This window comes from Tupaia chinensis, unplaced genomic scaffold (assembly GCF_000334495.1).
Source record: "Tupaia chinensis unplaced genomic scaffold, TupChi_1.0 Scaffold000093_1, whole genome shotgun sequence".
In the NCBI taxonomy this organism is placed as follows: domain Eukaryota; kingdom Metazoa; phylum Chordata; class Mammalia; order Scandentia; family Tupaiidae; genus Tupaia; species Tupaia belangeri.
The window spans coordinates 6202042-6227079 of NW_006159555.1; the positions used below are offsets into that span (position 1 = coordinate 6202042).

Sequence of the window (25038 nt, forward strand, 5' to 3'; positions counted from 1 at the left end):
AGAGAGACATAGAGACAGAAAGCGAGAAATCACCCCCCAGGGGGGATGGTCACGCCGCAATCCCTTCTCCTCCATTCTCCTCTTAGGATCTTGGGCACGCATGCACACGCGCCCGGCGTGAGTTTTAAGCCACCGAGTCTGGGACACGAACTGTGGTCGACTACGTGGGAGTCCAGCGACATAGCCATTACGCTAACTGCTGGTTCCCAGTTAGTTTTTATTTTTAAATTTGACCAGAGAGGGACAGAGAGAGTAAGAAATCAAGCCACTAGGTCCGGGACTCGAACTGCAGTTGGCCCTGTGGTGGTAGTCTAGCACCTTTAACCACCATGCCACCCACTGGCCCCTACAAATGATTTTAAGTGACTGAAATACTGGAACAGGATGATGTAGTAAATGAACCTAGTAGGTAATATGGAGTGCATATATTATATATTTATAATTGTTACAACCTCTTGACAAATTGACCCCTTTATCATCATATAATGACCTCACTGATTTCTTTTAAAGTTTTTTACTTAAAAGTCTATTTTGCTATATGTAAATATGGTCATCCCTGCTCTTTTTGGTTAGACTTTCCCTAAAATATTTGTTTTTCTATCTCTTCACTCTCAGTCAATGTATGTCCTGTATATTCCAAAATTGCTAAGAGAGTATGTTTAAATATTTTCACACACAAAAATGATAAGTATGTAAGTTGATAGATTAATTAGCCCAATTTAATCAGTGCATTGTAAACATATATTTAAACATTATATGTCCCCCATAAATATTATTTGTCACTTAAAATTAATTCAAAATGAAAGAAAAATTAACTTATCCATAATTACCCAAAGAGAGATCTTAATTTGGTCTTGGGTCCTGAACGGTGTCTCTAAGACCTTAGACTGTCCTTCTTGATGTGTATCTTTGTTTCCCTTGGGGGTCTTGAGTCAGACCCAATAGTCTATCAATGAGATTTATGATGGGAGCTTTGACCCACGTGGTATCAGCTTTATAGGTTAGAGATTCATGGTTAACCCTTCAGGCAGTCAACCATGTCTATGAGACATGACATATAAAAAACAAAAACAACAACAACAACACAACTATACACATCAAGGCTGGGGTGAGCTCCCTTGGTTGTCAATATTCTATGTATATTGGGATACATCACTGCCAGACAAACTAGCATTGTCCATGACTCCACTGGGAGAGGGCAACTGGAAACCTCCAACTTGGAACTCTCCTGCATTTCATCTTTGTGTCTCTGCCTTTTGGTGATTGTAATCTTTATCGTTATGCTGAAACAAATCATTAACTATATTACAACTTTCCATAATATCTGTGATTTCTTTTAGGGAATTATTAAATCTGATGGTATTCTTCGGAACCTGTGAACTTTGAAAGAACAGTTATTATCAAGTCACCTATAGGAGACAGAGAATAATTTTATCCAGGGAATTTTTGTGGTTTATGCCGTCAAGCACAGATTAAAATCGCAAATCTCTTTCACTTCCAAGTAGTGTCCTAATACTAAATAGCAACCTTGGGCTTAGAGAAAATAGCTATGCTAAGTAGCCTTAACCCTAAACAGGAATTGGGAGACTAAAACAGCTGAAATGAGTAAATACTTCACAGTGTTCAACCTTTGATTCAAGTGCTCTTAAAAGAAAAAAACATTTGGTTGACAGATCAGAATAGATATAGTGGATTTTTACCACATTGGCAATTAACCATTGTTACAGAAAGCCTATAGTTAGAAGCTACTCTACTACCTCAGTTAACCCCATTTATGCGGACATTATAAAGATGTAATCTTAGAATGGAGAAAGCCTTGTAAGCAAAAGGGCAAGGTTTAGAATTCTTCACCCTTGGCTAAGAGATTATAGAGATACCTTATGTGTTTAAAAGGCATGGTGGTTTGACAACTGGGACACATGAATATAGACTTAACTTTTTAGTGTGGTTAACATCTATTTTCAATGTGCATAAAAATTACTGTGCATAACTATATACATTGTATTCTATTTCATGGACTAATAAATTTCTAAGAGTAACTAAGTCCACCTGCTACAACTTTGGCCAAAATGTAACTTGAGTCAACTATATTTCTATGTTATTTGAATTGTCCAGACAATTGAGATACCTCTTTCACTTGTACTCCCTGCCCACATCTGGTGGCTGCCTTCTCCTCATCCTTTAGACTTCAATATAAGTGTAACCTAAACTGAGTATTCTTCTCTTACTATCTATCAAAACTTTACTACCCTCTGTCACCACAGATACTCCTTCTATAGCATGTTTTACTTCTTATACCATGCAATACAACTTATTGCCCTATATTTATTTTTTTGCTTAGATATTTTTTTAATATATGTCTTAAAAACTGAATTGTAAATTTTAAGGATCATAATTTCTGTTTCACTTTACTATATTATCAGCAAAAATAAGCACTGTGCTTGGCATATAATACCTCACAAGATAAAGGAACAAGTTTTACACAGGATTTAATGTAGCATTGTGAGCAGATAGAGGCAATCTAGATAGATTCAATTTACCATTAATAAATTACCCTTTCTTTCTGTTTTATCTGTAGGCTTTCAAGTGTTAAGGGCATCGTGAATACAGTTCAGACATGGGGATAAAACCAAAGATTCTTCCAATGAACTCTAGCTCTCCTCATAAAATATACTGAGAAAGCATGGTAAAGGAAATCTATTAACATACATACTGTCTACTCTTTAGGTGAAACAAGTCAAACGATAATAATAAAAAAAGGGGGAGAGTTATATAATTGTGCTTTAATGTACTAGAGGAATTTGGGTTTGTTACATCTGTTTCCTGAACTGAAAAATGTGGAAAGAAATCCTTATCCATTAGGATTGCTGTAAGGATTATATGAAGAGATGTAAATAGCAGGTAGAAGACAATAGTGTGAATGTAATATACTTGATAAATATTACTTTACTCTTATCTCATCTACTGAATATTAATAAGGGCCAACAGCCGCGGAATGCTTGCTTAGTGCTAGAAACAGTTATGGCACTTTATATATGTTAATTTATTTCATCTTAAAAAAACTTTGTGAAGCCAGTGTTCTTGTCATCCACATTTATAGATGAGGAAGCAGACACACGTTGAAGTTAAACCATTTGTCTGAGGCAACATAGCTCATAAGTGACAGAGTTGAGATTTAGAGACAGGAAGCCCACCTCCAATGTCTATGCTCCTAACTAATATGCTCTGCTGTCTTTTCCGCAAATAAATTAACAAACATTTATTAAACTATGCTTCAGGAATTAGTTGTCTTGCTGAGGCCTTGCAAAAGAATAGCTATTCCCCAATTTTGAAAACACCTCAGAATCACAAAGATTCAGTAACATACAAAATTTCTCAATTCATAAGCCACAGCAGTGTAATTTGAATACATTTCTACTGAACTTAAAAAAGTATGTTGTGAACTTAACTTCACAGAACCTTGCTTGTATCAGCTCTTTTACATATTTCTAACTCTTTTTTTTTTTTTGGAGAGATTTTCACTGTAGGGCGCGTGCACTCGCCAGACAGACAGAGAGAGACATAGAGACAGAAAGCAAGAAATCACCCCCCAGGGGGGATGGTCACACCGCAATCCCTTCTCCTCCATTCTCCTCTTGGGATCTTGGGCACGCACGCACATGCAACCGGCGTGAGTTTTTTAAGCCACCGGGTCCAGGACACGAACCGTGGTCAACTACGTGGGAATCCAGCGACATAGCCATTACGCTAACTGCTGGTTCCCTATATTTCTAACTCTTAACAAGGTATCTCCATGAGTCAAAAACACCCATCACTCCCCTATATACACGTAAAAGTAATATATTCTCACAGTATAAATTCTTTTATGGTCATTTCTGCTCATTTTACATTGTTATTAATATTATTTCACTTTTTTGTCTAAAAGAAAAATATACCTGTTCTTATACCCATTCATTTGTTGCTACTTTTTATAAAAAATTTTTCTTAGTACTCATGTCTTTGTTGTGATAATTTTTTCAAAACCAATGACAAAACTTAGAAAAATACTGCATTACTTATTAACTTCTCCTTGTTCATTATTTTACTTTAGCAATGATAGGAATACTCATATTACAATAGGTTTGAACAATTTTGGAAAATGTAAGTGGCTGGTAATACTTTTATAGGTGGTAAATACATCTAACTCAACTGCTCGACTCTTTATATTTCCAATGTTACTTAGTCAGATAATTTTTTTTTTTTTTTGCTAGGTTTTTGCTATGGGGTATGTGTGTTTGCCAGAAAGACAGAGAGACAGAGAGACAGAAAGCAAGAAATCATCCCCCCGGGGGGGAGGGGATGGCCACGCCGCAATCCCTTCTCGGCCGTTCTCCTCTCGGCATCTTGGGCACGCATGCACATGTGCCTAATGTGAGTTTAAGCCACTAGGTCCAGGACTCAAACCGCGGTCAACTACATGGGAGTCCAGCGACATAGCCACTACACCAACAACTGGTTCGGGTTATTTCTGTTTTTAGTGACTACTGATTGATTACAATACATATTTTTTTGTGATAGAAGGCTTGAGTACTGACTAGAAAGAGAGAGAATGACAGGGAAAGAAAGAAGGAGAAAGCACCCACCAATATAGTATGGGTCACGCTGCAATCCTTTCTCCTCCACTTATCCTACTGGAATTTCAGGCATCCATGCACACATGCCCAGTATATTTTTCAAGTGGTCAGAGTTAGGATTTGAACTATGATTGGCTATGTGAGCTCTGGCTCTCTTAACCACTAGGCTATGGGATCAGACTGATTTTAGTATTTTAACATTTATCTATTTTTATTTCATTATAAATACTTGAATATTTAGAGACTACGACAAAAATGGAAAATACCAAGAATCTCACCCTAAAGTAACTCATCATCTTTCTGTGAAGTATGCCCTTTCAGTCTTTTTAAAACTGAAATGTAACCATATAGTATCATTAACATAACCGCAAGTCTTCCAAAGCACTATGATGTTCTAAGGGATCCTTGTTGTGATTTGAGGATATTTTATTAAACACCATATTGTTCCTAATCAAATTTTTAGAAACTAAGAATAGCCTCGGGGGTGGTGAGTACTAGTCAGCACAGTGGACCCCGTATAGACATTCAAGTGAGCTACAATGCAAGCCAGAGGATTTTATTAACAGAAGGTAGTTTAGGGTGGCAGTGAGCAAAGTAGAAAACTGAAGCATAAATAGGCAGTGAGCAAAGTAGAAAACTGAAGCATAATAAAAATGGGCCAGCACAGTGGACCACACAAAGAAAATGTTCATTAAATAAAACAACTGAAAATGAAGACACTAAGTAAATCAGGAAATTCAGTGTAAAGAGTTTAGAAAATAAGCAAGGAACTAATGTGCAAAACAGGTGACATGAGATATTTTGAAATATTTACTGTCTTAGTTTTTCTTTTATTGAGCTTGTTTTATTCATGAGAGGAGTATACACATACAAGAAAGAGATTTAATCTGACTGAAATCTCCGTTCCGCTGTCCTACAGCTTGTCAGGATCTGGTGCACATGTGTACATGCCCAGGGCACCATCAGGCTGCCCCAGAGAGGCCAACCTGTGGTCAACTCTGTGGCTTCCAGGACTACATTCAGTTAGCTAACAACGGCACCACCAGGTTGGACTTGTGTGTTTTTCTTGCTCTGGGTTTCTTTCACATGACTTCTAGCCCAATACAGGTGGGCTGCTGGCTCTGCACCTTAGTGCCTCAGGAGAGGTAACGTGACACAGTGGATGGAGCGTGAGCTCATCCAGAGAGTCAGCCCTAGTATGAGAGAACTCAGTTCCTTCTGGTTTTCATTTTGCTAGGAGGATATAAGAGTATTAGAAAAAGCAGAATGAAAGAAACACTAAGAAAGAGAAGGGTAGACAGCCTAAAGTGTTTCAACTGGGGAGAAAGGAGTGGGAGGAAGGCACCATAATCTGAGCACAGGTGCCTGTCTTCAAGAATGGGTGGTTACGCAGAACAATGGCCAAGGGGCCACAAGGCCTAGACACATTTTCAGAGTCTCAGAGAATAGTCCTGGTCTCTAAGTCTGATTGTTGAACCCGTAGGAGTTATACAAAGGAAACCAAGAAGAGATAATTGTATGCATGGGCAAATAACCACTATCCACATTTCCTTCATCTTTGCTACCACAGCAGTGTGAAAATCCTTGGAATTGTGTCAAAACTTTGGAAAGCAAGGTGAGTTTTCAAACCTCACCAATGGCTTAACTTAGTATTTTTACAGCACATGAAAATACAAACACAATACGAATTACATGAACTATAAAAAATAAATTTTAGGGAACCAGCAGTTAGCATAATGGCTATGTCACTGGACTCCCATGTAGTCGACCGTGGTTCGCGTCCCGGACCCGGTGGCTTAGAACTCACGCCGGGCGCGTGTGCGTGCATACCCAAGATCCCGAGAGGAGAATGGAGGAGAAGGGATTGCGGCATGACCATCCCCCCTGGGGGGTGATTTCTCGCTTTCTGTCTCTATGTCTCTCTCTGTCTGTCTGGCGAGCGCATGCGCCCTATAGTGAAAACCTCTCAAAAAAAAAAAAAGTAAATTTTAACACTCATCAGATTGAGATTAAGATCCATATCTAAAATATAAGGTAAACTTGCTTGGAAGAAACAAATTTACAAGTGTCTGGTCTCCACTTTTTTTTCTTTAACACCTTCTTGAGAAGAATTTTTTTAAATACTTTGTTTTTATTTGTTATTATTCTAAATGCAAATCTGATCATGCCAAATCTGCTTAAAATCTTTCCATTTTTTCAGAATAAAGTCCCAAATACTTTGAATGGCTCTTCATGACTTCTCTTCATCAACTTCGAGGTCAACTATGACTTCTCTTCCCCTCTTCGCACTGGCTGATAGCTGTCCAGTGACTAGCAAGCCCACAAACACAATTCGCTTTCATGAGAGCACACATTATTTCCTGAAAGTGCTCTTTACTTCCCACTTATGCATTGGAGCAACCCATTACCCTGACTGCCATACTCCTACTTATCCTTCAGACTTTGGCTTACGCCTCAATTTTCCTGAAACCCTTGTTTGAATTTCTGAGAGGACACCATGTCACCTTCCTCTGTGTTCATATTTCATTTGGTACTTATTTCTATGATGCTCTGTAGCACAATGCTTGGCACAGAGTAGGGCTCAGTAAATATTTATTGATACATTAATGACTCTGGCAGGGCAGCTATGTAATCTTGCATTCAAGACGCTTTACCTCCAACCAATCAAAGAATGCCAATGTCTATTTGATAAGATTTTGAACAGGTAAAAAGGATGGAATTTCAGAATTTCAAGGGACTGTAATCATATCATTCAACTTCAACCCAATCTCCCCCAAGCCCCTTCAAAATAGGAAAATAATCTTTTTTTTTTTTTTGAGAGGTTTTTACTACAGGGTGCGTGTGCTCGCCAGACAGACAGAGAGAGACAGAGAGACAGAAAGCGAGAAATCACCCCCCAGGGGGGACGGTCACGCCACAATCCCTTCTCCATTTTCCTCTTGGGATCTTGGGCACGCACGCACACACGCCTTGCGTGAGTTTTAAGCCACCGGGTCCGGGATGCGAACTGCGGTTGACTACATGGGAGTCCAGCGACATAGCCATTACGCCAACTTCTGGTCCCAATAACAGGAAACTAATCTTTTATCTTTGTGTCTCACTGTCTAAATGAAACTGGTACATAGTACGCAGCATGATAAATAATCAAGGAAGAAATGAGATAGAGACAGAGAGAGGAAGGAAAAACTAGAATAGAGAAAGAGATTTTAATTTCCTGTGGTTATTTATTGGCCTGTTAGGATTAGGGTTCACAGCCTAGATTTAGGACTGACCACTAGCCCAGTGCTTTTCCACATAGGTTTATGTGTTGTGTATAGAAGTCTTTGGTCATTAGTCAATCACCTGTAAGAGGTTCCTTGGCAACATAATTCCACTGCCTTTCATTATATATTGTTTTATATTCAGAACACTCCTGTCATAGGAGTGCAAGCAATTAAATATTTTCCACATGAGCCATTTCCTCTTCTGGCAGATTTCAGATTGTTTAATAACACTGTAGAGGAAAACACTCCTGAAATTTCATTTTTCATGATAAATTAGATATTTGGTGATTTAGATTAAACTTGCAGTGGCAAATAAACCGCCACAGTGTCCCCAGAGAAATACTTTATGGTATAGATGTCAGATCCTTTTTAGTACATTTTTGAAATGACTCCCAAATATGTAACAACATCACTCCACATTAAATGACAGTTTTGAGCATGTGAAAACTCTAAACAGCATTTATAGGAGTTAGAGACACTAATATAAAAGAGTGAATAACCATACCATGCTTAATTTGCAGTTCTTTTTCATTTCCCTGCAGACAGCTCAGTGTCTCTTTGCTGTTTAGGAGCTTGTTTTACAACACCACCATGAGCATTTCTGCCTCCATCTGGGCAAGTACAATCCATTTTGTCTACTACTGAGTTACTCATTTCTATCATAGAGACTTGCCTTGTAGGGAGGGACAAGTAGGCCTGACTTCTTTCTCATAAAGGTATGCTTCCATGATCCGGGGCTATATCTCACATGTCTATGTTTAAGGACCTCGTGTTTTTCAGTGGCCATAGAGTTCATATAGAGAAGTGAAGAAAGATCTTGTCAAAGGCATGGAACAGTATAAAATTGTTTTACAATTGTTTTGTCACAAGATTAGGTTGAGGAATTCTGGTTGAAATATAATTGATTAGCAAGTATAGTTCTGATCAATGATTCCAAATACAAACTGTATTTTATGGTGAGGTGATATTTATGAAGGAGAGAAATATAAATCAAACAGACCTTACCAAGTGTCTGCACTCTATGACTGAAATTGATTGGCTAAAGGATACAGAAACACAGAAAATGGATGTGAATACCAGATATAGTATGTGTGAAAGAGTAGAGTCTGAGAAGGGCATTTAAAGGAAAATAGGCAAAGCATTAATGGGACAAAGAAATGTGGTATTATCTGTTGAAGATAATTTTATAGTTTTGTCAACTAGACTAGGGAGAAATGTTCTCACATGTTGGAATTTTCACTTTATAAGCTAAATAACATGATTGAATGTATAAAAGAAAATGGAATTAAAAAATCAAAAAAAAAATCAACAAAGTGGAGGAAGACCTGATCATATGACTTATTTCCAGTAGACAAGAATGAATCACATTCATGATATATTTATGAACATCCACTCCTTTTTCCTACGGACTAGCAGTCTTTTTTACCTTTCTTTTTTTTTTCTTTTAGTTTTGCTATAAGGTACATGCACTCACCAGAGAGAAAAAGAGAGACAGAGGAGAGAGAAAAAAATAATAATAATCCACCAGGGGGGTGAACTCACTGCAATCCCTTTTCTCCATTTTCCTCTTGGGATTTGGGGCACTTATGTACACTTGGCCAGTATGTTTTTCAAGCCACCAAGTCTGGGACTCAAACTACTCAGCTTGCCTTGTAGGATCCAGCTGCCTTAACCACCACACCACTAACTGGCCCTCCTTTAATTTCTAATACAGTGTAGTTCTCTGGGCCCATGGCTTAACCATCTTTCCTAAATGAAAGATATTTCTCTCTATCCCATCTCCTTCTTACCCAGTACTAGAAATAAACTTCCACTATAGGCTAATCCACCTACCAATAGTTTCCATTCCATCACCAAAAACAATAGGTACTACTGAGTTGTCTGAAAGGTCATAACACATTTTTGCATAGAAAAAACAGGAAAGTATGTCATGACTTTCCCGACAACCTAATATTTATTAAGCACTTATTCCATTTAAGACACTGTGCCAAGCATTTTACCAGCAACATATTTAATTTTCAGAGAAATACAATGATATAGGCAGGTTCATGTATTTACCACTACTTAGATTTTTCTAAGTTCAAATATTTCTCTAGGTTGTCTAACAAGTACCTCAAAAGTAACCTTCTATCTAAACCTGTGTTTGCTCCTGTATTATCATTGCCTAAGTCATACACCCAGGACTCATTTCAGACTTTCATTGCTTCCTCTTGCCCAACATCTGGTCCCAAAGTTTTATCAATTTACCACTCAGAAATTTATCAAATCTATTATTTATCTCTGTCTTCGTTGCCATTATTTTGGTTTAGACCCTAAAAAACTGATCTCTTATATAATTATAATATGCCCTAACATATTTGTCTTTAGATCTTTCTTTCCCATCTATTTTCCACTGTATTACTAGGGTTTTTTTAACTAAAATATAATTCTCAACAGGTCCCTGCCCTGCTTCACTGGGTTCCTCAAAGCTCTCAGTTTAAATTTCTTTGCAAGGTTTGAAGGACTCTCTTTAAGAGAGTCTCTAGCTTCTTTGTTCGCCAATTGTATAAGAACTCTTTATTAACTCATCTATAGTTTCATCTAAATATATTTCTTGTTAACAAATTTCATTCAGTCTGTATTCAGAAATTGGTGAGATAGTAGTAGGAAAAGACAATATAGGGTATATTACATAGGACAGAAATGTGTTGCATAGACAAGGTAATTCGGGCAACCAAAGGTTTTATAAACATATAAGAAACCTATTTTTGGTGTGAGTACTGACAGGAGTAAGTCAATTCTTCCTGATTAATAAAAAAAAAAAAATTAAAAAAAAAAAAAAAACAGGAGAAAAAATAGATTCAGGTCTGTTAAATGCCAGCTTTTCTAATCTAGAGCTGAACTTGATCACTGAAACTTGTTTTATTTCTGAGTCTTTTTCAGTCTGCACATGACTTTCAATTTCGATTACATTACTGTATGCTGATCAACAAGGCTGTCTTTCAAGAGAATACTATCCTTCAGCAAAACAGAACCTAAAGGCAGTATGCCCAGATAGTGGCAGTCATTTGCAAATAGAGGAGCTAATGAGTCTCTTAGAAAGAGCCTGTAAATGACTAATATGAGCTAGGAGGGTCCATCAGACAAATGCCCACTTTTGTGAATCTTTAATTGATTTTGACTGACAAGCAGACAACTATGATGTCAAGGGCTTATGTCTTTACCATGCTGTCACAAACTATAAACAATTTCATGCTGAGTATAATAAGAAAGAAACTTTTTCTGTTAAAACAGAGAAGAAAATACTTTCAATTACTAAAAATTCTGGTATCTTTTATTCTAGATATTTACATCTAGTATTCCAGTAACGCTTTCCAACATTTTTTAAAAACTTCCTATAACTTTGCTTTTACAACAAAAAAAGGAATAAGAAAAGTAAAACAATAAAAGCAAGACAATAAAGAGCTCAATTTATTTTGAATTCAATTTAAAGCTTACAGCATGATATTTGTATGTCTTAATCTAAAATTGCTTCAATTTCCCCAATGTTGGTGCAAGGGATGATTCAATTTCAGATTAATTCAGACTGCCTAGGTAATACAGCTATTGTCTGCTGAATAAATCTATCATGATAACAACACTGTCCGTTTAAGGTATAATGTCCTCTATTTTCTGAGATCTGAGGTCTGATACCATTTTTGATTTTGCTACAGAAGTATGCTATTGCTTTACAATTAGTTTCTTTAAGAGAAGCCATGTCAAAAATCTAAGATAATGGTACTGATCAATACTGGTTTTTATTATTTTTCAATGATTTTTTTCAAGATAAGACAAAAAATACAAAAGAAGATATGTACATATTTATGAGATATTTTCAGCAACTGACATTAAAGAAGGGATTAACATGTTATATGTGATAAAATATCTTACTTTTTCAAATGTTCCAAGAGTTTTACAGTTAGGAGGACACAACATTTGACTGGAATAACTTCATGATGTTTTAAAAAAAATTCTTCTAGCAATTTCAAACATGGAACTTTCAAACTATCCTGTGAAAATAGGGCTCTTTATGTAAATACCTATGATGTGACCTTTCTTTTTTTTTTTTTGGAGAGGTTTTTGCTATAGGGCACGTGCGCTCGCCAGACAGACAGAGAGAGACACAGAGACAGAAAGTGAGAAATCATCCCCCAGAGGGGATGGTCACGCCACAATCCCTTCTTTTCCATTCTCCTCTCGGGATCTTGGGCACGCACGCACACGCGCCCGGCGTGAGTTTTAAGCCACCGGGTCTGGGACGCGAACCGCGGTCGACTACATGGGAGTCCAGCAACATAGCCATTGTGCTAACTGCTGGTTCCTGATATGACCTTTCTTTAAATTCCTTTCAGTGGCTCTACTATAGTTAAAGTATAGAAAAGACATAGATTGGAAAAGTTGGGGAAAAGAAACATAAAAGTAATACAGTATGATATACATTGATGCATAAAACAGTAGAAATCCTTTTTTTATTTTCATAAAGCCAGGAATGTTTAAATTCCAAGTATTTTCATTTGCATAGTGATTGAGAATCAAAATATGCATTGTGAGGCCTCTATTTGAATTTATTTAGTAAAAAGCAAAAAATGACTATATCTAAACCAAGATGACAAATACAATTAGAGTCATACAGTTATTAAATAAAATGTGCCTTTAAAATTTGTTATTATTGTTAATCTTATCAAATTATGTTATAATTCATTTTGCCAGAAATGAAATATTTGACCCAGTCAGAAGATACTTCTAATGCAATGGTCAACAACAATGTCTATGTGTAAGCACACAGGTAGACACCAAAAAGCTATTGTTATATTAGAAAAGAGGGACAGTGAGACTTTGTTAAGGAAATGAAAAAAACTTTTATGTTCTGAAAGCTAATTTAAAGGTACTAAAATAGAATCATATTAGAGAAAACAAGTATTTTGTTCTACAAAGAGCAACAGGAAAATGCAGTCTTGGATTTGGACCACCGAACACCTGCCCAGACTTCACTCTCTGCTTCCCCCTCACCCCCCCTCTCCCCCCCATCTAACCAGGAACCAGGACAAGCCAATCAGCAGCCATCTAAAATCTAAGATATGAGTGGCCACATTCAAGGAATAGGACCAATGAGGACCTTCAACCCAGACTTCACCCTCCTGCTCTCCAGGTCTAGCCAGGAGCCAGGATAAGCCAATCAGCAGCCATCTCTCTATCTGAGTTCTGAGTGGCCCATTCAGGGTTTAGGACCACCGAAAACCTTCTGCCCATATTTCGCCCTGCTGCCCCTCACATCTAACCAGGAGCCAGATTAGAACACACTGTTTATTCTCTCTGTCTCTCCCCATCTCTCCCTTTTTTTTTTTTCAATTTTTAAATGTCTTAGTTCTCTGCTGCTCTTTTGCCTTGCTAATTCTTACCTTTCCACCTGTCCCCATAGGATAAGCCAGTCAGAAGTCATCTATATTTGAGTTTGGGGTGGCCCCATTTGTGCGGTGTGCCAGCACACCATGTGGTTTTCATCTTTTGCTCACAACTTTTTTTTCTTTTTTTATTATTTATGTCTTGTTTTTTCTCTTTTTAGTTTTTTATTTTCCTTTTCCTTTCTTTTTACCTTTCTCACATTTCTGCTCAGCCTCCACACACTGAGTTTCTAGACAGGTAGGTCTAGGTACTCACGTAGCCAAATATCTAAATACTTTTAGGGTCAAATTAATCTTCAATTTTCATTAAACTAGCTGTGCAATGGGATAAAAATGGTACTGCTTAGAGACTGCAGGTCACCTCCTCCTGCATGACCCTGAATGCTCAGATTTAATTCCAACAACTACAAAAAAATATATAATCCACCAGATGACCAGAAACCACTTCAGAGGCACAAGAAATATGAGAAACCAAGAAAATATCTTTACCTCAAGGGAAAAGAATAACTCTTTATCCTTCACAGACAATACATGGCATTTCATGGAAATTTCAGAAAAAGAATTTAGAATATTCATAGTGACAAACCCAACACAGTTGCAAGAGAAGAGAGACAATGAATTTCAGAAAAAGGAAGACAAAAGAGACACCGAGTTCTAGGAGGTGAGGAAGTTTTTGCACTATCTGAAAGAGGAGATACACATCATAAAAAAGAATCAGACAGAATTGTTCCAGATAAAGGCTATAATACAGGAAATCAAGACCTCCCTTGAAAGTATTAAAAGCAGATTAGATCATACAGAAGAATATTGAATGTAGAAGATAGAACCTCTGACCTAGAAAAAAAATCACCAAAAAAGATTGAGAAAAATAACCCCCAAAAATGAGAAAAACATATGAGTAATACTAGATATCATTAAATGCCCAAACATCAGGATAATCAGTATCCCAGAAGGTGAAGAAACTAGTAAGGGCATTGAAAATTTATTTCATGAGATCCCGGAAGAAAAGTTCTCAAACAGAGAGAGTCACTCAAATATCCAGACCCAAGAAATACAAAGGACTCTGCATAGAATCAACCCAAGAAGATCTTTCTCAAGCCCCATCATAGCCAGGATGACCAAAACCACAGACAGAGACAAGGTACTAAAATTGGCAAGAGAGAAACGTCAAGTTACTTTCAAAGGATATCACTCAGGCTAACATCAGACCTCTCATCAGAAACTATGCAAGCAAGGAAAGAATGGGAAAATATATTCAAAGTGTTAAGTGAAAAACTATTTCAACCAAGAATACTACACCCAGCAAGATTATCTTTCATAAGGGGAAAAAAAAGACAAAAACATTCTCAGATAAATAAAACCTGAAAGAATTTACCAACACCAGACTAGCTCTCCAAGAAGTGCTGAAGGGAGTGCGATACCAGGAAAACTAAAGTAGGACACACAGAAACAAGAGTACAAAAAACAACCAAGAGAATGGCCAGCCTAATGGTAGGGACAAGTCCGGAGTTGAATGTTAACTTCCAGAGTTTAAATGGAAAGATGAGACCACAGTAACACAGCAAATACAACAGAAGAGACTAATTACATGAGACTGAACTAGTGAAATAGAATTTTTTTGACTTTAGACTAAAACGTTACTGATTTTCTTTGATGCTTTGATTGCCGTATTTAAGGACTTTTGTCTTCTCTTGAACTGCCGATAGGTTCATCTACCTACTGTTTGAACTGAATCTAACCTTCTTCCTGGCTTTAAGTTTTAAGCAAATTTCCCTGAACATTTTTTTGATTTTGGTCTATTAAAACTAAAATTGTTTTTCTTGAAATTAAAAATGCATTAAAAAAAGAAAATGCAATCTTTATCCCTTTTAGTCTAAACTGCAGGCTTTATGCTGATGTAACCCTGATTTCTGCTATAATGCCTAAGTAAATCCATGAGTAATCTCTTTTTGGAGTGATTTTCCAGCCTCGTCCTTGGTATTCACTACAGAACATAGTTTCTCAATTTTTGTAATATGAATAGACTAAGAATTTTCTAAAACTTTAAATTCTGGTTCTTTTTTGGTTAAGAATGTCTTCATCAATAAATCTCTCTTCTACATTTTTCTACAAGCGGTATATAATATATAGGATAATAAACATTGTATTGTTTCACATCTCCGTAATTTTGCCCATCCTGATTTTCTGCAATATGCAATGTTAGGGAATAAGAAATCAATAGTAGGAATTGAACCAATCATGTAGGGACTGTTTAATAGCAGGACACCATGCTCTCTCACATGTACATAAGTTAACATATACTCACAGTTAATAAAGTTTGCTTTCTGTTTTTGACTTTTCTGCAATCATCTTATTTCTCCAAATTCTATTTGTATAGCTTTTTGTTTTTAAAGTGCCTTGGAAATTCGGGTAGCGCAGAAGGATTAACCACAGGGGTGAAGAGTGCCTTACGCTCTAGAGTGAGAGGCCACTGGAGAAACTAGGAGTGCTCACAGTGAAGAGGTGACAAAGGGGGGAGAATCCACTCTTCTCTTCTCACCCAATGACCATACTTGAGGATGGAATCATTGCTCACAAACTAATTTCACCAGACCACCACTTCCTCTTATAAAGTCTCTATTTTACAGACATGCAAAAAGACTTCCTGTTTCTGGTTATGCCCTGATCTTTCATATCCTTCAGCTGTCATACATTTTCATATATTTGACCATGGGTTTAAAGCTCCCTAAAACTCTCTCCTCTGCTTCAAAAGATACATTTTTCTAAACCCAGATTAAATGCCACCTTCTCTACAGGGTTATTCCTCACATCTTTAGGCAGATGTAATCACTCCCTCAATTAGACCTTCACAGAATTGTGAATATAATAATATAATTAGTGAATGATTTACAGGCTTGCTTCTACTAACATGTAAATCTTGAGAACAGAAGTTCAGTCTTATAAATTTCTATATCTCAAGGCAAAATACAGTATCTGGTATTTAGAAGGCACTTGCTAAATGTAATTGGAAAAAGAAATGAATGAATGTGGTGCATTTCTATCCTCCTTTCCTGAATTCCCTCTGCACCAGAAGTGGGTTTTATCTTCATTAAGACCTGGAGTATCCTACATCACAGTCTAGATTACAAAGTAGAATAAATGGACCAGCTTCCCTTGCAATCTTTGTTAGAATTAAGCTTGCTTCTATTACTGGGCCCAAACATTGTTTGTGGCTATGTTTAATTTGTCCATAGTTGAAAAATCCATTCACAATTTTACTCTGCATGAGCAGAGCAATATAATTATAAAAATAATTAATGAAGTACTCTGTTACATTTTATAAATTCTCCATTGACTTGCATCTGCCTCTCTCTACCTTTGGCCATCTTCTTCCTCTCTTTACAGTTGTTGATAATTGAAATTCTCAAACGTTATATGTTGCTGAGCAGTGACAGGTAAGCTGTTTACCACGCATATCTTTTTCCCAAACATATAGTTAGGTGGTTGTATTTTCCAGTCTTCATTGCACTTCTGTCAGGTGAGTCCTAGCTAAAGGACCATGAGTGAAAGTATAGTACCCCACATAGAAGCCTGTCTCACAAAAACACACAGATGTTTTTCTCATGCCTTTCCCCTTCTATGAGCTTAATGAACCATAGCAGGGTGAATTGGAAGTCACACTTGAAAGTCGCAAGCTGTTAAGATGGAGGAGCCCAACTCCTTGGATCTCCAGTTGAATGAGAGTTGTCTATATACTCTGCACTCTACTGTTTTTTTGTTTTTACTTTCAATGACAAAGAAATAAAATTATGTTGTGTACATTTTAGAGTTTGTTTCAGAAGCTAGTCTTATCTTAACGGTTACTCTGATTCTATGTCAAGTTTCTTAATAAGACTTTAATGGGTAATGAAATCATGAAATAAGTCCTAAAATTTTGTAGCTGTATAACTGTGAGCAAATAAAATGAGGAAGGTGAGTTCGTAATCCTCTGGCTTGTGGCTCCCATAACTACGAAGGACTGCTGACAGGACTTCCATTACAGCAGATTGCCCCTATTTAACAGGCAGCTCTCATACAGCCTGTGCTCCTGCTGGTTGCAAAACTTATTTGGAATATACAATGCCAATTATAGGGACTGAGCACATCAAGATTTTGACAGGTGTCTCGAGAGTTATGCAATTAATTTTATTTATGCACTTTCTGCTTTAAAGGCCCCTGAAAGGAAGAAAATTGACTAATGTATCTTAAAAAGAACATTCATATTTACCTATTAATTCCAAATCACCACCACTCTTTCTCTCCACAAAAATAGTAAAAAGAAAATGAAAGAAAGGAGGAAAGAAAAATAAATAACAAAATTGAAAGAAAATAGGCTAATTCAGTAAAGTAGTACACCATGGAATGTAAAGTGGCAAAATACTTTTAAAAGTTCTGTAACTAGTCATTAGCTACAGAAAGCAATAAAAAAGCTTAGAGACTGTGACCAGTGCCAGAAAAGGCTGAAAAACCTGACAATTCTTTTGAATTCTAGGACAGCTGGGAATTTATTAGAATCTAGATATACAGATCTAATTATGCTGTAGTTAGAATTTTACTGTCATTCTTCAAAGATAATAAGAAATAAATAAGGTAGATCCTACTCTTTTCCCAATGACTGTGTGAGATTGCTTGGAGCAGCATAAAACATCAACAGCATAAGTGTTTCTTTTGTCTTACATCAAATGATACTGTGTAATTAAATAATCTAGTACTATATGACCAACCCCAGAAACTATACAAGTACTTATTCTGTACACATAATAACATAATTACTCTTATATTTTTAAGAAACATCTAAAAATGTCATTTTTCTTTCTATTGTAGAATAAATTTTTCATTAACATTAATTCCTTTAATGCATATATCATCAAAGCTACTGTTAGGTCATTGGAAAAGATGTATTTTTGTATGTTTTTATGCAAAAAAAGAATAATGACTTTTCTGACAACCCAACATATAAACTGAATAGTTGTTTTTACCTAGATACAGCTAATGACCTATTAATAATAATCTATTAATTTCTTCCATAAAATGTTGGTACATGAGATTCAAAATTACAACATTATAATATACTTTAAATGATATTTCTCTTTAAAGAATTAACATTAAAGTTTGAATTATTCAAAAGATAATATTCAACAGCCACAAGAATAATCTTGAAAACACTTGAAGGTAGGAAGTCAATTGATGAAAACTTAGATACTCCGTAATTTCCATTATTTCCCCTCCTACTCTCTCTCAGAAATTACCAAGGCATGGGACCAGCAGAAGGCATAATGGATACGTTACTGAACTCCCACATAGTTAACCATGGTTCACGTCTCGACCTGGCAGCTTAAACTCACGCTGGGCCCATGTGCACGCTTGCCCAAAATTCCGAGAGGAGAATGGAGGAGAAGGGATTGCGCTATGGGTATCTGCCCTGGGGGGTGATTTCTTGCTTTCTGTCTGTATGTATTTCTCTATCTCTCTGGCAAGCACATGTGCCCTATAGCAAAAAATCTCTTGAAAGAAAGAAAGAAACAAACAAACAAGAAAATTACCTAGACAAGCAACTACTTTAAAGAGGAGGGCTTCCATTTTGCATGTTTTTATAAATTCAAGGCATAAGATTTCTATCTTATTATATACTTGATTCCTTAAAACTGTGGGTATATAGATATTTAAATCTTCCATTTTATAAGAAGAAGTCTGTAACAAGGTAAAAGGGGAAGCATAGCATTGCCACCTCAAACAAATGAATGCCCCTGTATTTCTGCCCTAATCTCCCTTGTTCACCTGACACTGTCTGTATGGGAGCTATAGTCTATTCTTGACACTTGCTTTTATTGAGTACACTGAGATTTTTGCCCCACCCCCCACCCTCAAGACAGCATAAGCTGGAAAGCAAAAACAAGAGTAAGCAGCATCCCCTGTAAAGTGAAGGGAAAGCTACTGGGAAAGGGGAGGTAGGGAAGAACTGGCAAGATCATAAACAGCATGTCATTTGGACCACTTTTAGGGAGACTACATATGAATGCTGAAGTTGTTTCCTTGAAGAACACCTGAATTTGTCTACCATCTCTACCACCAAGTTAACTGTAAGAAAAAAGTGTTGAGAAGCCAGTGAATACATGATTGGGAGAGGGAGTACCAGCTTGTAAATAGCTTTTAGTCACAGAAATCACCAAGAATAAAAGAACTTTGCAGCTAGCATGCTGACCACATGGGGTATGACCTGAAGCACCTGAGTGGTCCCCATTCTTCCTCTGCCAGTAACACTCTAGAAACATTATTTTATCTATGTGAATCTGTCTCCCCATCTTTCTAGGTACCACTGCAGTAGAATGCCCATGAAACATTTCTGTATCTTTACCATTTTTGGAAGACTTGTTAATATCTTCCTTCCCATTGCCTGAACCAATACCTGATACAACAGAAATTCTAAGTAAACCTTTGCTGAGTTGGTGACTAAAATAAGGTCATTATGCTTACCTCTGAAGTTTAGGGGAATTAAGTGAGATAGCATATATCAAATACCAACTTCAGAGTTCCACCAGGTATGCTTTAGGGATGAAGAAGCATTAAGAAAATGACAGGGTGAATAATAAAATGTTGTTGCTCTGGTAAGTAACCAGCCGTGAGATACATGAAAGCATCATAAACTTGTACTCTGCTAGTCCAAAGATCTACAAACCATAGTATTAAGGGATAAGGTAAAATGGCAAACTCAGACTAGGTCCCAGAGGAGAAATATAATAGTCAGATGAATAATTTGGTACAGAGAGTTCTCAGCAGCAGAATTTCAGTTAATAATGACTCAAGACTAGATTATGGAGTTAGTAGAATACTGTATTATGGTATAAAGATATTCTTTGGCTACTATGGACATGAAATATAGATTTTAAAATAATGATCCAAGAGGGTATACTTGAAATGAAAAAAAATGTGTATTTTTGTCTTATATGTAAAATAAGGATAGCCCACGTAAAGGATTTGTGAAGAGAGGGGGACAATGAAGAAAAGTTTACAAGTTGTGTAGATTCGGATATTATCCAGGTAGCAAAAGTTTAAGGCATCTACTTAATGTGGTCAGTATATAAGTTCTCTTTGGATATCCTGATGTGTTTCATCTAGCTTACTTTGAATTCCTTTAAGCAGAGCAAAACTCTGAGATTCATCTCAAGATTTATTATTCCTATTATCTCTTATTTTTTTCTTCATTCTGTATTCATGTAAGGTGAATATGGTGGCGTAGAATCTTTTTGAAAAATAACAGATTCTTTTATTGCTCCAGAAAGAGATGGACAGAAAGGAAAGCAGAGCTAATGGATGGATTAGGGGGACGGAGGTCAGGACAATAGTATTTAGAGTAATATGACTAATATACAATGGTTCATGCTCTCTACACACAATTTCTAGGCAAATGCCATAGTGTTCTTTTTTAAAGGACCAGAACTTCCTGTCAGGTTGAGATTGACTTAGTAAAGGAATCACAGTCTGCTGGATAGTCACAGGTAACACTTTCATGGAAGAGTGCATGAATTTGTAGGGACATTGGCTAAATTAAGCACACAGTCAAATATATATACATACATGTACACACACACACATATATATAGGACATGGAAAAATATATATACATAATTTTTGTTTGTTTGTTTGTTTGTAAAAGAGATTATGTGACCATTTGTTGAACTGGGCCTAACCTCTGGTAACTGATTTAACGGAGAGTTAAATTTCAAAAATACTCAATAGTTTGATGAAAAATCAAAAAGCACGTTGATGAAGAACAATAAGAATGTATAGGATACCTGAGACCCTTTTTCTCTTCAAATTTCATTCTGAGTAGTTTCATAAAGCTGATGAAACAGACTTACTCTATTGATGCCTTTCAAAGTCTAACTCGGCAGGTGATGGTGAATTAAGTGCTCAGGAGCTTAAACAAAACAAATACAGCTGACTGTTCCCATATGTCCTTATGTGCTGGCTGCCATAAAACAAAATCTTTCATGACTGGAAAATTGAATTATCCTAGGATTAGGAAGCATCTGTACCTGTTGTGTGCTATTTTGGTGCCCAAACTGAATCTTGGCCCTATCATTTTGTAACCTTATAATATGATGAGCCAGTAACTTCTTTTTTTTTTTCTTTGGAGAGATTTTTGCTAGAGGGCGGTGCTCACCAGGGGGGATGGCCACGCCGCAATCCCTTCTCCTCCATTCTCCTCTAGGAATCTTGGGCATGCATGCACATGCACATGGCGTGAATTTAAGCCACTGGGTATAGGACCTGAACCACGGTCGACTAAGTGGGAGTCCAGCCATTATGCTAATTGCTGGTCCCTAGCCAATAACTTCTATAGCTCTATCTTTATTAATCTGTAGAATGTGGATAGAAAATACTGAAAACTAGAATGAGGATTTGATAAGTTAATATGTATAAAAGCAACTGGTTATTCATAAGTTTTAAGTAAACATTACTAAATCAGAACTCCTGTGTTATTAACTGAACCAGCACTTTTTTCACTTATTTGTTCCATCAACTTTTTATATATCCATAGAATCAAATTCTTTGTAAAGTTACTCTACTGCCAAATAAGTTTCAAGAATTATTACCAATGCTTGTCTGTATCCTATCTTTCTTAACAGGTACAGAGTAACATAATTCAATTTGATGTCCAACAATAAAGCTCCTGAATTAGACTATAAAACTTAACTCTTCAAGGCCAAAAAATGTTAAGCCCCAGTTAGTGAAGTGTACCAGAATTGCTCTGGTTCTGAGTAATCATATTTAAAATATAGATGGTATGATAGAATTCATCCTACTAAAGTAAAATCTCCGAAGTAGCACCCTGTATCCTGAAAATGTAATAAACCTTCTAGGTGATTATAAACACTTCAAAACACAAGAACTGTTGCCATAGAGATGCAAATACAACAGCTCATAATCAAGGCACATTACCACACCGTCAACATGAACAAACCTAAGGAAAGGAGCTGTTGTTTTTGACAGATAATAAATCAATAAAAGGCTAATTTTTCTGATTAGGTACCTCTATCCTTTACCTAATCAGAAAAATCAGGTACCTCTTACTTTACCTCTCCTCCTGCCTATAAATCTGATTAGTCACCCCATTCCTTTGAATTAATTTTGTCTTTATTCTGGAAGATTCCATGAAGTTCATGATGGATATTTGGGGGAGGGATTCAAAATGCTATTAATATTAATAGCAGATCCAATTACAATATATAGATCCCCATTTAAGATCATCAGTAATGTTCCAAGTGAAATGTGATTTACATGTGTACTTCGTAATCCTTAAATGTATGTAATTATTCCCAGCTTTAAATTATAATGAGAATACTGGGGTTAAAATGTGTTAAGTAACTTGATCACTATCTGCTAGGGTTTGAATATCCCCCACAACATGTACATGTTGAGATGTGGTTGTGAGAGTATTAAGAGGGTGAAAATAATTGGGCTATAGTATTGAAAGTTGGGACCTTTGTGAGTAGACATCTTTAGGGTGGGGACTTTATGGTCAACTCCCTGTGGGCTTATAAGGTGAGGCAATGAGGTCAAAATAGAGATACATGGACACAGATCCATGAATGCCTGCCACCCACCATATTGTTATTCAGCTGGAAGACTCTCACCAGATGCAGTCCCTAGACCTCGGACCGCCAAACTATGAGCTGAATAAATCTCTAAGCTTATAAATCACCCAGTTACATGTATTTTGTTATTAGTGATAAAATGGACTAAAACACTACCTTAGAGTTACCAAAACAGAAAGCAAATATAGAGTTGATTCAGAGAAAAACAAAGAAAAATGTAGACCTATGCAGAGATAGTTACATTGCTAAGAAACAATAACTTTTTAACTGAATCCAAACTGGTTATAAAGTGGGAATTTGCAAGTGTTTATTCAGGAACTTCCGTCCAAATTCAAGATTTGAGTAGAAAATTGATGTAGCATAGGAAGAACATGGCCATTTATGCAGGTGTTCCCAGAAGGAAAACTAATTGAAAAACGCTTTAAAGAAGAATGGCCTAGTTTCCCATCTCATGATGCTCTACGAGTCTTCACCTACTGATCTTGGAGAGTCTAGCCTACTATTTTCATTGTGTAAATTAATACTAAAGGCTGCTACTCTTCCATAAAAACTGAATAATGACAATGGAACTGGGGATAATTGAAGTCTTCTCCTCTGACTCTCACAGTGAAAGTTGCCCCTCCTTCCCATGGTCACAACATAAAAAGTAAAAATGTAATCTTTTACTGCAGGCATGGGTCTACTCCCACAAAAATGTTGCTGATTGTTACCAATCTAGAAGCAAGCAGCTCTAAGCACAACTGCCAGTCAAAGAATGGTATATGGCTTACGGAGTTGTCACTGTTGAACCCAAGCAGCTTTGACCCACAGAGGAAAAAGTAGGTATCAAGTTGCAATCAATAGGGCAGCACTGTTTGAAAATTTTCAGGTAGAATGTCTAGACCAACTAAATTCATGATACTTCTATGTTCCAAGAATAAAAGAGCTTGTGTTCTTCTGATTATACACTAATTTCTCTAAAGTATACCAGTATTCTAAAAGTTTTAATAAATGATTCTGTAATTGTACCAAACAAATGTCTGCTACATAATAAACTGTATTCTAGATTGACTGTACATAATGTTGTGAGGATTTTTCAGATGAACTTTTTTTAAATAACAAATCTTCATGAACTGAGCAACAACAAAATAGTGGCTTATATATTAATAGCTTTAACATCATAAGGTCATTGATATGGCTTCTATTAATTTAATGCTTATTGTATGTAAAATTTTACTATATGTAAAAGAAGAATGCTCTAAATGTATTCCCTCTTATTTTAATCGTTTTTCAACAACCCTTATGGTACATGTTAACAGAAACGAGAAATAAGACTTTTTAAGTGACTTATTCAAGGCTGTAGACTAGTTAACTGTAAAGGGAGGATTCATATTATTGTGGTTCCATTAAACCACGGCAGCCATGACAAGTATTTATATACAGGAAGACTACAGATTTTCATCTTGTAGTAACGAGGAATAAACTTGTACCGTCATTTTCCTGTGCTGGTTTTCTATAACTTTCAATTTTTCTGAAACACCATCATCTATGTAACTAGTCAGTGACTTACAGAAATCTCCCTCTCTTCAACAGTAGTGAAAAACAGAAAATGTCTTCAGTTTGTTTTTCTTTGGAAGAAGACAATTATGACTCTTTTCTAAATAATAATCTAGCAATTTAGGAACTTGCCCTCAACCACAGGTAAAATTTTGGCTTCTCATCCATCAGCGATACTAGAGGTAGCAAGGCCAAAGAAAGAGTAGAGCTCATGACTGAATCACTCCTGTGCCATTTACTAGCTACACGATCTTGGTTGCCATTTTAATTTCTCTGAACTTCACATTCCATATATGTACTGGGGAGATAATACTTGCCTCTTACAGCTGCTACGTTAATGTATTGATTAACATAAATAGTGCATGTACACATAGTATGAAATTGTTACAAATCTGAGTTCCATATTGTCTGCCCTATCCCACTTCAGTTCCAGAACATAATTATTACAAAATGAAGAGTTTCTTATTTTATTTGTTAATCTCAGACTTATGTATTGACTCAAAAGCCTTCATAATTTTTACTCCATTATCTGTTCAAAACAAAAAGGCCATTATATATATATGTATATATATATATATATATATATATA

The 25038-nt window shown here is 36.4% G+C and overlaps 1 protein-coding gene across 1 annotated transcript in view; it reads right to left on the reverse strand.

Moving 5' to 3' along the window:
- The window catches only part of LINGO2 (leucine rich repeat and Ig domain containing 2), a 1055580-nt gene that overhangs the window by 1029555 nt on the left and 987 nt on the right, over positions 1 to 25038 (reverse strand). The window lies entirely within an intron of this gene.